Source organism: Leopardus geoffroyi, chromosome A2 (genome assembly GCF_018350155.1).
Source record: "Leopardus geoffroyi isolate Oge1 chromosome A2, O.geoffroyi_Oge1_pat1.0, whole genome shotgun sequence".
Taxonomy (NCBI): Eukaryota; Metazoa; Chordata; class Mammalia; order Carnivora; family Felidae; genus Leopardus; species Leopardus geoffroyi.
Genome location: NC_059331.1, coordinates 132,711,240 through 132,725,394, shown reverse-complemented (window position 1 = coordinate 132,725,394; position 14,155 = coordinate 132,711,240). Strand labels below are relative to the sequence as shown.

General features: G+C 39.1%; 2 long non-coding RNA genes across 3 annotated transcripts in view; one reads left to right on the top strand and one right to left on the bottom strand.

Annotated features, from left to right (window-relative positions):
* LOC123606732 overlaps window positions 1-14,155 on the bottom strand; it is a 190,822-nt gene that overhangs the window by 40,055 nt on the left and 136,612 nt on the right. For both annotated transcript variants that reach the window (XR_006716472.1, XR_006716471.1), the window contains exon 3: window positions 8,203-8,382. This is a non-coding gene — a long non-coding RNA (uncharacterized LOC123606732). The remainder of the gene's footprint in view (window positions 1-8,202; window positions 8,383-14,155) is intronic.
* The window catches only part of LOC123606733, a 79,582-nt gene that overhangs the window by 52,058 nt on the left and 13,369 nt on the right, over window positions 1-14,155 (top strand). The gene's annotated exons all lie outside the window — the stretch shown is intronic.

The window sequence follows — 14,155 nt, the reverse complement described above, 5'->3', positions numbered from 1 at the left end:
TGTCAGGGCTGACTACAAAAATTTATCTAAAATTCTTTGGGTCAATTTTTCATTCTCCAGCAAGTAAACTCCTTTGGTATTGTTAGCCCAATGAGGGAAGTAAGAGTCCAAAGTCCAGTCAATATCTCACCTGTGGCTTCTCAAGGGAATTTATGTGTCCAGGAAATCTCCCTGGGAGGGCCTAATTTCCCTTAGTGCAGTCATGACCCACTGCAAAATAAAACAAAAAAACAAAAACAAAACAAAACAAAACAAAACCTTGTGACCTTTTACTGTCATCTCTGAATGGAACTAAGTTAGTCATGCTAAACTATGGAGAGACTGAGCCATGAAACTGCCCAGTTGTTGCCATTTTTTCTTAACAAGCAGGAAGTGTCTGGCTTCTCATCCCTTCATCTCTTTAGTAAACCAGCCAATGTTCTATAATTTGCCTAGATCCTGCCCATACTATTCATGGATTATCCTTCTTTCAGCCAAGTGGAGTGGACATTCTTTAGTTATTATCTGAAATGGGTTGGAAATTCTATTTACTTGGGATGACTCATAGTATTAGTTGCTAGTTTTTTCAATGGGGTTGACCTAAGACTGACTGCGGTATTGTCAAGGAATCCTCCCCCTTCAACATAGGAGAAGAGTTAGCAACAATCAGGCCACCATTCATGTGTCTGTGAGACTACTTCCTTGCATTTGGCCTACAAACAACTCCCTAATACTTCCTCATTAAGAGGTAAGAAAAACAGAGGACCATTTACTGCCAGGCTGGCCATACAATTTGGTTGCTATGTTTACTATAGGTAAAATTCCTAGGGGTTTCTCTCAAATACCACTAATTTCCCCAAAAGGCCCTAACTTTTCCTCTTCCAGAAAGTATATCTTTGTCAGTATCCCACCACCAAACTGTTGAGATCTGTGATGGGTCTGAGACTTTACTCTACTTGGGAGCTAACGTGTTAGCCTGCCACAATTTTATGGGTGCTCGTCATAGATGTGAGACTCCTTTTTCCAACCCAAAGAACTTCATTATTCATAGCACAGCAACCAGCATGGAAGTCAACATATATTGTGTTGAGGAACTGAGACCAAGTTCTCCCAGAGCAAATAAAGAGGGTTAGATGATAACTGCATATGCAGCAGGTTGTGCTCTAGGAGATGAACTCTGAACCTGGGAACCCAAATCTTTTATAATGGGCAGTAGGCACACCCGAATATGCCTTGGAGGGAGACATTATCTTTATTATACTGGACAGTAAGCAAATCTGCCTCTTCCTCTGGAGAGAAATGACATTTCTATCTTACAAGCCTGTTTCTATACAAACATCCTTAAAAATTCAGTCTTAGAACAAAAGGCTTTGCTCCCAAGACAGAGAGAAACATGAAAGACCCATGGAGATTTTCTCTTATCACTTTTCATTCTATACATTCCACCATAGTTCAGGAACAGGGCACCTAATTCCAGGACTCAGAATGCTTCAATCTATCTCATCTCACCATAGTTAATATATCACCTGGATCATAAACATTTCCTTTCAGGACTCCTGTTCTCTTGGGCCATATGCCGGTTTAAAGATCAAGGCATTCAAAGCAAAGTTATTTTTCACAACATGAATCTTTATTCACTTTTCTAGTTTCCTACTTCTTTTCACTCTACGTCTTACCCTCTTCATGGAAAATGTTTCTTATTTGATGGATTATATTCATAAAATTAAAGTACTTTTTAAATAAACAAAATAGATTTTATTTTATTAAATATTATACTCAGTATGTTTAGAACATGACTAGCAAAAACACCTGCCCTATACTGGACAGCGACTTAAAAACCTAGAAAAATATGGGCTGTACTTAAATAAAGATGGAGACAATATTGTTAAGGTTATGAGAAATGAAGATTTACACTGTGCATAGGATTTAGTATTGTGATTTCCCCTCAAATATGAGAACTGCATTATAGGGTGAAGTTGAACAGTGAGCAATCTGCCTCACATTTCATTTAGCTGATTAAGTTTTATAGAGGAGATAAAATTTCAATTCAATAACTCTAAGATATGTTGTTTCAGCCCTTACCTTAATAGCTTTAGTCAGGTTCCATGTAAGATGCTTACACAAAAACATAATGGAAAACCAGGGTTTTGGTATAAGATCAAAGTAAATGTCAGGATATCTATAGCAGAATGCACTAATGGTTCAAATTAATTCATTCCAATGGGATGCACTTAAACTACATCTCGCTCAGTCATAGGAAAACATTAGAAGTATGGAATATATGCATATATCCAGCAATGCATGGTGACAAAAAATATTCTTTATAAAATGAATTGAGGGCAAGTTTCTCTTCACCATTCTAAAAGTATACTGTATTGTAATTTAGAGAATTAAAAAAAAATTCTAACTAGTTAATATCAACCACTTGTCTTTTGTCAAATCACTCATGAGTAGGATGCCCATTTACAGAATAACAAAGCTCTAGAATAATCTTTTTGCAGTTGTCTTTTTAATGAAGTATTACCATTTTTGAGATGGATATATGACTTTAGGAATACTGACTATTTCTTTAACGATGAGAAATCTCAGCATTTACTGACAGTGAGAGGGAAGGAATTACATTTTATACTATAAAAGTTGCTTTCTTTTCTAGAATGCATGTGATATGAAAGGTGAGGCCTATGACACGTCCTTTAAAGACACAGGACAGAAAGTCATGTCATTTCCCTCCAATTTTAATTGTTCTAGTCAGCAACAATTTTCCAGCTCCCTGTTAACGAAGGGAAAAATGGTAAATGAAGTCCTTATGTACAAACCTGTCCCAAGACCAGAATTCTCTTGCCTTCATATGGAAACCACTGGATCATCACAGGGTTCACCTGAGTCCCATGGAAAAAACTATTTAAACTCATGTCTGGATTGCACAGGTGATCCCATCTGTCAGTCTTGTGAGACCCTTTCTGCTCTCTCTGTCCTTAATTGTTCTTTATTTTCTCTTCTGGCAAGAAAGCAGTAGTCAAGGCAAGCTGGGAACCAGAGTGTTATCAACTTGTTTGTGATGCTTTATTACCTGGCTTTGTGCAAAGCTCTAATAACAAGGAAAGGTGGTATTGGCCTGTTAATAATTAATAGCACCCAGTGCAAATGAAGTACTTCTGTCATAGGGCTTCATCAGTAAGGTCACGGTACAATAGGGGTTGCGGGTTCTGTAAGCATGAGTGGTATTTGCATATGTCAGAACAGACCGTGCATGCTAACAGTACAAACACTTCACATCTGCTTCTGTTTACTCCCATGCTAACACCCCAAAGTACAGGAGTCCCGTGTTAATTGCTCAGTTACATACTGACTGTTGATGTGTTCTCCACAGAGCTTTTCATAAGTGCACTGTTGCAAATAAACTGCTAATGACTTTGCTTATTCCAGCCAACCTTTTAAGGAAATCTACAACATACATGCAGATTAATGATTCCTCTATTTAGCAGTGTGTCTTGTGACTAGGTTTGCATAGAGGCAGTATCAATTAAGTAGCAATTATCTGCAAAGTGGAAAAAAAGAGGGAAGACATAAATAAGTAATGAGCGTGATGCTAAAATCTCTGAGAACAACTAGAGTTGAACTCTGAGGCAAGGGCACCGACTAGTGAACATTTTTCCCCATATTTTCTTATACCTGAAACCCATGGAGCCCCCATGGAAACCAGAATAACAGACACTTAAGTTCTTAGGAATTTTTTATATTTGATTTTCAAGGTGATAACTATATTGAAACAGCAAAGAAACAAGGAAAAGCAAGGCTGAACTTAAACACTATTAACAGGGGCGCCTGGGTGGCGCAGTCGGTTAAGCGTCCGACTTCAGCCAGGTCACGATCTCGCAGTCCGTGAGTTCGAGCCCCGCATCGGGCTCTGGGCTGATGGCTCAGAGCCTGGAGCCTGTTTCCGATTCTGTGTCTCCCTCTCTCTCTGCCCCTCCCCCGTTCATGCTCTGTCTCTCTCTGTCCCAAAAATAAATAAACGTTGGAAAAAAAAAATTAAAAAAAAAAAAACACTATTAACAAGACAGTTTATAAGGAAAAGAAAAGAAGAGAAAAGAAAAGAAAAGAAAAAAGAAGAGAAAGGAAAAGAAAAGGAGAAAAAGGAGAGGAAAGGAAAGGAAAGGAAAGGAAAAGAAAGGAAAAATTGGCCCTATAAATGTCTATTCTATGAAAGGACGTGGCAAAAACATAACAGATTTTCTATGTATTTTATCAACAGGTCAGCACAGAGTCCTAATGTATCCTTCTATTCTTATCAGACAATGGCCTTTATCTGTATCTCATAAGACTTATCTGGAAAACTCCACATTATCTGGTTATAAATGAAAAGACCAAGCTGGGTTCTGAAGATATGCAAAACACCCAAATTGGTAGGGTTAGTAACAAATTTTACAGAATCTACTTTTGTTTACTAATGTTGGTTTATAGCAACCAAATAGGTTCTTCCAGGTCAGGCTTCTCTCAGGAGATAGTCAGAGAGGCAGAGGACAGGGCCATTTGGCTATGGTCCTTGTTAACCAAGGTAGTTTTGACCTCAACAGTAATGGACTGAGCAGGACGTGAATTGGAGCAGAGAGTCAAATGTTTCAAGGTTTCTCCAGAAGATCTAGAGCCCAACAGTTCCTTTGATAGCTTTTCTCCTCAGGGCTGACTATCATAGGTCAAAAAAAGAAGAAAAAATTTAACCTATCGTAATCATATTTTCCACATCTTAAACGAGGACAAATGGTTTGACAAATATATATGGGTAAAAGACCATTAGAAATGTGAACTGCAATGGCTAGCATACAGTTAGAGTCTGAGACAAAAAGACTCAATAAAACAGAAGTTTACACAACAACAAAGTATATTTTGCTACAATATTCCAATCCTAAGTGAAGCTCCTGGCTTCTGGGCTGCTCTGCTCCATCTGGTAAGCCAGGAATTGTGGAGGCCACTGAGGTACACCACCCAGATTTTATTAAAGAAAATCTGCTGTGAGACTAGCTGCTGTACCTTCAGATCTGTACAGATATTCATGTTGAGGCCACGCTAATGCCCAGGCTACTCCTAGCCAATGAATAAGCATGGCAGGGGCACCAGAAGCAGGCCATTTCTGTCCAAAGCAAGAATCCTCTGGTGGGCGATTTTGGTCAGGGACTCCACATTGCCTTGACTGAGACTTCTCAGAGATTCTGCAATCTGGAGCACACCCCACTCCCACCTCCTTCCTCCCTGCTCTCCATCCAGAGGTGTCAGAACTGACTGTAGCCCAAAGGCTCTCCCCATATCTCCTTCTCCCTCTCTCCTTTGCCTTTCACAAATTTTCCCTTTAGTATTTGCTGTAGGTTCAGGCTCATTTAGGTGCAGTGTTTTCTTGTAACTAAAAAGTCTTGGGGCACCTGGGTGGCTCACTCTGTTAAGTGGCCTACTCTTGATTTTAGCTCAGGCACCATCTCACCGCTGGTGAGTTTGAGCCCTGTGTCTGGCTCTGTGCTGACAGCAAGGAGCCTGTTTGAGATTCTACCTCTCTCTCTCTGCCCCTCCCTGGTTTGTTCTCTCTCTGTCTCAAAATAAATAAACTAATTAAAAAAAAAAAAAAAAAAGGAAAGGAAAGAAAGTCTTTGAACAACTGGAGGTACCCATTCCCCTATCTGTAATTCTTTGGGTCAAATGTGATTCTGAATTCAGAATAGGGTGCATTCTACCTTATATTATATACCAACCCCATTTGGGGCACTCCACAGTGACCATACAGTAAAATCCAAACATGCATGCAAAGTAGGATAAATAGAGGCAATACATGATCTAACATAAACATATACACGATTGCACAAATTTTTGCCAAAAATACATAGAGATAATGCTAGGAATTATCTCTAAATATATTACAAAATAAACAACAAAATAATTAAGGAAATAAAGCAAAGGTTTTTGGTTTTCAGAGCTTTATAGATTTCAGAATTGTAAACTATTTATTTTTTATACTATTACTACTAGTTTCCCCCTCATCACATTAATCATCCATTATATCCTAAGCTAATTATTCTCAAGTTTCAATATCAAAAAGGATCTCCTGGGGGCAGTTTTCAACTCTCAAATTTTTATTCAGTATGTCTAGTGTAAGGCCTAGAATCTGCATTTGAACAAGCTGGTTAACCCCATCTTCACTTGTGATCCTGATACAGAAAGTTCTGAGATTCAAACTTTGAAAATATTGTTCTAGACTTTGAGTTCACTTTTCACTATGATAAACTACCAATATCACTAGTTCCAGGCTTAATCTCATGAATTTTGAAGTTTGTTGCTTTTTTGAACATAGAACCAGCAAGCTAGCTTATTGTTCTTCCTCTTTGACTCTATCTACATTTGCAGCTAAGTCATATAGCATTTACTTCCTCGTGTGGTATTAACTTCATCAATAATTCTTCAGGGCTATTTATCTCGGAATGACAGAAGTTAGTGCTTTTTTTTTTTTTTTTTTTTTTGGAACTGAAATAGAGCTGAATAATTTCTACTTATCTTTGAATATCTGTCTCACCAGAGTATCAGCTTGAGCATATAGAGTTGTTCAAGGAGTCCCCTGTTCCCATGATAGTTGGAGTTATAGGTAGAAAAACTATAGACACCTCTGGTAGCTAAGTGAATCCACAATAGGAATAGCAGGACAACTGACATGAAATAGGTTTGTAAGTGTACTGTCACTCAGTACTACTTTTAGCTTGGTTCTCTTGCAGGAAAAATTTTCTTTTGACCTAGTAAAGCAAGTAATATTTCTAAAGTTTCCTTTCCCTTTCCAAAGATATTCTTATTTCTGTTTTAAATTGAGTGCTTCCCAAAATTGGAGACTAATCAAAGACTGTAATGGGATATGTTAGAAGGAAAAAAACAAGGTCTGTAAAAGGGTCCAGGTATTTACTTGAGTAATATGTTTACTGCAAACAAATGTTTGCTCACTCCTGAGGAGGAATTTAAAGTCCTCTGCTGAAAGCAGCTTGAATGGCCATTGATATTAATATTAATAAGAGGAACACAAGAAAACCTAAATCTGAAAGCATTCTTTAGAATTACATGAATACCATTACTTCCATAGGTTTCATGATTATCAAACTGGGGAATATGACATTTTGCTAGAATTTAACCAGAATTAGAGGTTAAATGTGGTGTATATCCCCAGTGAAACAATTTTAAGAAAATGTTAGAAAAAAATGAAAACTTTTTATGCTAAAATAAGCAGAGATATTATGGTATAGAATACAAAGTTTGTGTGCTTTAATTAGTAAAACACACATCTCTTCAGAAATACCATAAATAAAAATGCCTCTTTAGACTAAGACCTCATAACATACGGAGGTCTGTCTTCTTACTCAGTGATTCAGGGTAAGTTGGTGGGAAAGTTTAGGAAACACTACGGTTGATTGTGACATGTGGGGTTAGGTATTTCCTGCAAGGAGTGTAAACGTGCCTACTTTATTATTCTAGTGCCTGCTCTTGAATTCTCCATCTCAACTTGCAATATATGGAGTTGAAAGCCGTATGAAAATCGTGTGTTTTAGTTGTGCTACCAAGGATATGCAACAGGATGTTAAAATTGAACTATTTCTGACTCTGTTTTGGCTAAAGCCCCAAGACAATATTTGCCATATTCTAAAGTTAGACCACCTATGAAGGACTTGCAAAGAAATAGAGGAAATAGAGAAGGAACCCACAAGGCCCTTTTCCCCCTTCAGGTAACAACCTATAGCAGGCCAACTTGGGGTGAGGAGAAGCTCTGACTCAGATAAAGTTTGATTTTACACGGACTAGACATTTTAATTGCTGAAACGAGACTTTCCTTTTGTGACAAGAGGTGATCGGAGGACCTTTTATTACCTAAGAGTGACCAAAAAGTCATAGGATTTCCTCTCAATTTCATCTGAGTAGTAGAGCAAATAAACCTACAGAGTGGGTCTGAATGGGCAGTGGAAGGAAAATAACGGTGTTTTGTTTTTTGTTTTTTTTTTTACTATATGCCTGTGTGCCTGTGACTGGGACATGAATCAGGAAGAAAGAAGCAGTATAAGGAAACATTTAGAAATTTCTACTGATTCTTTTCTTTTGTGTTTGTTTGCTTTAAGGGGCTATTATGCTTATTTTTATGAACTCTAATTTTTTTTTTAACAAAATCAGGACTTTTCCTTTCCACTTTACAACACATTCTCTGCTTACCTCTGCTATATGTCCTGAGCTCATTCCCCATTCAATTCTGTTGTCAGTGTTCACTTTATCCATATTTTGCTTGCTTTAAAATATTATAGTGATATTGTGTATCATATTCTCTAGGCTCTATATTTTCCCAATTTCCAGGTTTTATGGGAACTGTCTTCTGATTTCCAGAAATACCTGACGCTGAAAACAGAAGAGGAAATTACATTGTAAAGAACAGAAAAATAAATAAATACTGGTTATAACTTCCCCCCCAAAGTGTGTATCACTTGGCCTACAAATTCCTGACCTGCTTACCAATTTATCTAATCAGGAGAAATAGACTGGCATCCAGGATATATAAATCAATCCAGTCCTATTATTATGAGAACACTGGCTTCAAAATCATAGGACAAAGTGAGTAAAGAAAGAATTCATTTTACCATCAAGGGAAATATTTTTTTAAGGAAGTCTTAATTATATGAGAATTATCTTACTCTCTAAAACCAGACACAGAGATTCATACTGAGATACTTGTTAAAGGTTAAATCTCAAATACTGAGCAGTGTTAAAAAATGGATCTTGAAAAGGTGCTAATAATAGGTGCAGATATTTATTGAGCACCTTTTAACTGTTAGGCACTGTGCTGGGTTCTGGCCACATACTGATAATGAATGGATGCTTCCTGATCTCTAGATGCTCAAAGGGTAGAAAAGAAAACATATATAAGTAAATTAATACTTAGAATTATACATACAATAAGAGGATATATAAAAGATAAACTGAGAGATGACCACGGGAAAGAGGGTTATCTCTGTTAGAAAGTCAGGCGGGGAGGCGCTTCTGGTCAAAGGTCAAGTCAGCACTGGCTTTTGAAGAATAGTCCAGGAGACGATGGGCACCTCAAATAGAAAAAGCAGAAAGCACAGAAGCTCACATGCAAAGCGGTGTGGCGTGTTCAGGAATCCCACTAGCAGGATCAAGTAAGTGAAACATTAAATGCACATAGACAGGAGTAATTAGGGCCAGTAAAGGAGGCAAAGGTGGTAGAAAAGGGCAGGTTATAAAAGGACTCTGCTAAGGAACTTCATCTTGAGGGCAGTAGGAAGTCAGTAGAAGATTTTATATGAGTGAGAGATGAATTGGTCAGTGATTTAAAAGAATTCGTGTAGGGGCGCCTGGGTGGCTCAGTTGGTTAAGTGTCTGACTTCGGCTCAGATCATGATCTCATGGTTCGTGGGTTAAAGCCCCGTGTCAGGTTCTGTGCCGACAGCTCAGAGCCTGGAGCCTGCTTCAGATTCTGTGTCTCCCTCTCTCTCTGCCCCTCCCCTGCTCATGCTGTGTCTCTCAAAAATAAATAAATGTTGAAAAAAGTAAAAAAATAAATAAATAAAAGAATTCATGTAGCTAAAAGTAAGACATGAAATAGAGGGAAGGGGAACCTACAAATAAAAAGAAACTATATTCCTAGTGGCTGAAGAAGTAGAAAGAGGAGAGGAAGAACAAGAGAGATTTTAGAGGAAGAACACTTAGGGAGAGGGGTGGGGGTGGGGGAGGAAAGGAAAGAGAGAGAAAAGAAGAGAGAGAGAGCTGCAAACAAGAGGAAGATGAGAAAATGTAATGCAATTAAAGAAATAGTTTGCTTGAAATTTTTGAGTCTAGGTGTATTAGGCAAAATAATGCCTCCCTTACCTGCCTTCAGAAGTTCCATTCTAATCCCTGGAATTTATAAATATGTAACCTTACTTGGTGGAAGGGACTTTGATGTAATTAAGTTGAGGATTTTCAAACGGGGAGATTATTCTGGATTAGCCAGGTGGGCCCTCTGTAATCATAGCAGCACAGTCACTTGAAATTTTTCCTCTGATAGTTCTAACATCTAAGTCTGGTTCTGTTGACTTACTTAAAAATTTTTAAATTTATTTTTATTTTAAAGAGAGAGAGGTTCAAGCAGGGGAGAGGGGCAGAGGGAGACAGAGAAGAGAGAGAGAGAGAGATAGAGAGAGATCTCAAGTGGGCTCTACACCTAGCACGGAGCCTGACACGGGACTCGATCCCGCGAGTGTGGGACCATGACCTGAGCCAAAATTGAGTTAGACGTTCAACCCACTGAGCCATCCAGGCGCTCCTGGTTCTGTGGATTTCTTTATGTCTTGGAAATGTTTTATATTTTCTTGCTTTTTGGGCCTCACTTCTTAAAACTGAATTCCTATAAATGAACACTAGGAACCAAGGTAAATAATCTTTATGTTCAGAAATTGTTCATCTCTCCTTTCATCAGGCCGTTGATGTGGGTCTGACTCAAGGTGGTCAGTAGTTTACTTAGAATTTGTTGAACAGGCTTCAAATTATTCCAGTAGTAGACACCTACGCCCCGTGTTTAGTGTAAGGACCGTGATTGCCAAAAAGTTTTTCTGTGTTCCTGCTCTTCGGACAGCTTTCAGGAGCCCCTGCACACCCGTGTCACATATTTCTCTCCTGGCTCGTGCCCTCCAAAGGCAGAGGTTGTTGTTGCTTGTCACTCAGGCACAAACGTACGGCTCTATGGAGGAAGAGGTGTTCTACCTGTCCTCCATCCTCCGTGTTCTAAGGGGCTTGCACCGGAGCCTGCTGGGTGGGGCTTTTGCAGTGTTCTAGTTGGTTTACTTTCCGTGGCAGACAGCTTCCTCCATCTTAGTCCCTTCAGGTGGCTAAACAGAATACTATAGGGTGGGTGGCTAATAGATGACAAATATTTATTTCTTACAGTTCTGGAGGCTGGAAGCCCAAGATCCAGGAGCTGGCAGATTCAGTGTCTGGTCAGGAATTGCTTCCTGTTTCATAGATGGCTGTCTTTTCACTATGTCCTCACCTCGGGGTCTGGGTGAAGAAGCGTTCTGGGGTCTCTTTATATGGGTGCTCGTTCCATTCATGAGCACTCTACCCTCATGATCTAATCACTCCCAAAGGCCTCACCTCCAAATTCTCTCACACAGGGGATTAGGACTTTAACATAGGAATTCAGTCTATAGCTCCCTCCACACAGCATAGATTCTAGAGAGCATGCAGATTTCCTTCTTTTGTTTTTTTAATCTCTATTTATTTTTGAGAGAGAGAGAGAGAGAGAGAGAGAGAGAGAGAGCAGGGGCGGGGCTGAGAGAGAGGGAGACACAGAATCTGAAGCAGGCTCCAGGCTCTGAGCTGTCAGCACAGAGCCGGATGCAGATTCAAACTCACAAGCCGTGAGATCCTGACCTGAGCCGAAGTCAGACACTTAACTAACTGAGCCACCCTGGTGCCCCTCCTTCTTATCTATGACAGCCTGTCTTCTATGAGTGGGGTAGTTAGCAAGCATAAATTTCCTGCCCCTCCCCAGCAGCCTTAGACATACTTTTGTATCAGTGCAGGATCCTGGGCATACATTTATTTCCTGAGTCCCTCCCAGCAAAAGATGGTTTTTCCTAGGATCAGTGGAGGATGGATGGAGAGGAGTCAGATTCTCTAACTTCTTCACACTCAGGGGCAGCTGAATTTTTCTTGCAACAGGGAGTTAAGAGATTTTCCTGCCCCTGGGTAGCAGTAACCCCTGGGTTTTTAAGTACATTTGACTCTTGAGCAATGTAGGGGTTAGCGGCACTGACCCCCACACAGCCAAAAATCCACATATAACTTTTGACTCCCCCCAAAATTAACTACTGATAGCCTACTGTTGACCAGAATCCTTACTGATAATATAAACAGTTCATTAACACACATTTGGTATGCTATATATATTATATTTCTTACAACAAAGTAAGCTAGAGAAAAGGTTATTTAAAAATCATAAGAGAAAATATATTTACAATACTTTACATATACTTTTTGAAAAAAAAAATCCACATATAAGCAGACCCATAGATTTCAAACCCATGGTTGTTCAAGGGTCACCTGTATTGTATACCACTTTGGCCTACATTCCACTGGTTTGAACCCAGTCAGTCAGTCACATCTAGCTCTAAAAGGGAGAGCTGGGAAATGTAGTTTCCTGTGTACACAGGAAGAAAATGAAAAGGTGTGTAAAACGCATAGCATTGTCTCAGCCTTACCATGATAATGGGAGAGGGACTAAATTGAGGACTCCCTGCAGTTTTCAATCTCCTTAGCTTTGTAACCATGACTCTGGATAATCTGGCATCTGTCTACATCTCCAGCTTTATTTTCTCCCACATCCCACACATATCCTGTGGTGCAGGATAACTGTTTTCACTTATCTAAAAGACTGTGCTCTCTTGAGCTATGTCTTTGCATATGCTCCTCCCCCTTTCTTCACTGAGTTTCCCTTTCTACATCATAACTTCAGGGAATATTCTCCAGCCTTTCTTCTGTGACCCTATAAATCTCCACATTTTTCTATTCCAGCAGTTACCACGCTGTAGTATAATTGATTATAAGTTCTTTGAAGATAGGACAGGAAAATGCAGAGACACGAGGATGGGTAGCAGATTTCATTTGCATTCAGGATGCTGTAGGTCTAATGGTCTGAAAGCAATCTGTATACCCAACCCTGACTACAGTATTGACTCAACTCCTTTGTTTCTGCTATTCTCTCATTCTCCTGCTTTTGTATACACCACTACTCAGCAAGTGATGTTTACTATAACTCATATTCTTTTTTTCATAACTCATACTCTTTATAAAGAAATATTTTAATAATATATTAAAGGAGAGCAAAATATACCACCCCAAAACATGCCTCTTTGGCACAAGGATTATTTTGAGCTGGTTATTTTTTAAAACGGCAGACACTAGAGAAGCTTAGAAAACCAACCAGAGGTTACCCTTTTGTAAGAGACATTTACATTGATAAGGGAAACATCCATTTGTATGGATCTCTCTCTCTCTGTACCAGGAAGAAAAGCATGACCAAACCTCTAGAAACTTCTCAACTGAGAAGGCAAAAACTGAAATCTCCATAACTTTATCCTTGTTTACTGTGCCTTTCCTGATAACTTCTCATGATTGGCCTTCCTCTCTCGCCACCGCCCCCCCCCCATCTTTTGTCCTTAGCTGAAGATCATATTTAAGGTGGTAGGTTGGACCATTTTGGAGAGTTACTTAGTTTTCCTGGGTATCTCCCATGTATACTGAAGGTATAAGGTTATTAAACTTCTATTTTTCTCCCATTAATCTGTCCCTTATTCCATGGTGGGATGGGGGTTCTAGCCAAGAACCTAGAAGGGTAGATATACAATATATAATATAGTAGCTAATATTTACTGATAATCATTATTCTAAGTGTTTTACGTGTATCAATTCACTTAATTCTCACAACTTTATGAAGGTATCATAATTATCTTATTAAAATAAATGAAGAAAAGCACAGGGAGCTTAAGTAACTTACTCAACCTGACAAAGCTAGCAAGAGTTAGACTTGGGATATGGAGCAAGGTAGTCTGGCTTTGTGGCCTGAGTTCTTGGGACCAGCACTCATCCTCTGTCAGTTAGCTGTGGCAATATTGGTGTCATTATTTTGTACCAAGAATGTGACTATATCAGTCCAGATCCAGATGGAAAAGCAAATTTCAACATAGTTCATTTAAGAGAGAAATATTAGTATAGAATGTTGGCTAAACAGCAAGTTTAGAATGTCGGAGGACAAACAATACAGAAGAGAAATATTACAGAGGTTACGCAGAGGTTGAGTTATTAGAATCTTTTTTAAAAATTTTTTAATGTTTATTTATGTTTGAGAGAGAGAGAGAGAGCATGAGCAGGGAAGGCACAGAGAGAGAGGGAACCAAGGATCCTAAGTGGGATCTGATGCTCTCTGACAGCAGAGAGCCTGATCCAGGGCTCAAACTCACAAACTACAAGATCATGACCTGAGCTGAAGTCAGACACTTAGTTGTTTGAGCCACCCAGGCATCCCAATTATTAGAATCTTAAAGCTTAGAGAAGGGACCCCAAATTGCTGGGACTCAAAATGCTAAGGAGATATTGCCTGGCTGGGTCTGTACCT